Consider the following 456-nt stretch of genomic DNA (forward strand, 5'->3'; position numbering starts at 1 on the left):
CTTATGTTATAGCGTACGCAGTACGTTTTAAACATACGAAAGGCTAATGGGGAGCGTACTACCTTTTAGGAAGTGCGTTCTTTCTGATTGGAGAATATCAAAAGAACGAACGAATATGTTTCTTACGAGGACGGTACGTTTCAGCATGCAGTTTACGTGCTTTTTACCGCTAAGGCATATTCGTTCAACCAACAAACCATTCTTACAGAATGATCCTATGAACAGAATGATCTTAAAATATTCCACACAAACAATCAAACGAACGAAAGAAAGTAAAGAGAGAGTGGCGAAATGAGAGAGAGTAGTGGCGTTCGACGTTACAACGGGAATTAAAAGGGTGTCGTCGAACGTTCACTAAGAACGAAAAGTCTCGTCGTACGGTGTTACGGACCCACCTACGACACTCTGAGGCTATTTTAAAAAGAGAGTCTTTTGACTCTAATATATATATAAATT

This window comes from Bombus fervidus, unplaced genomic scaffold (genome assembly GCF_041682495.2).
Source record: "Bombus fervidus isolate BK054 unplaced genomic scaffold, iyBomFerv1 scaffold0139, whole genome shotgun sequence".
NCBI lineage: Eukaryota > Metazoa > Arthropoda > Insecta > Hymenoptera > Apidae > Bombus > Bombus fervidus.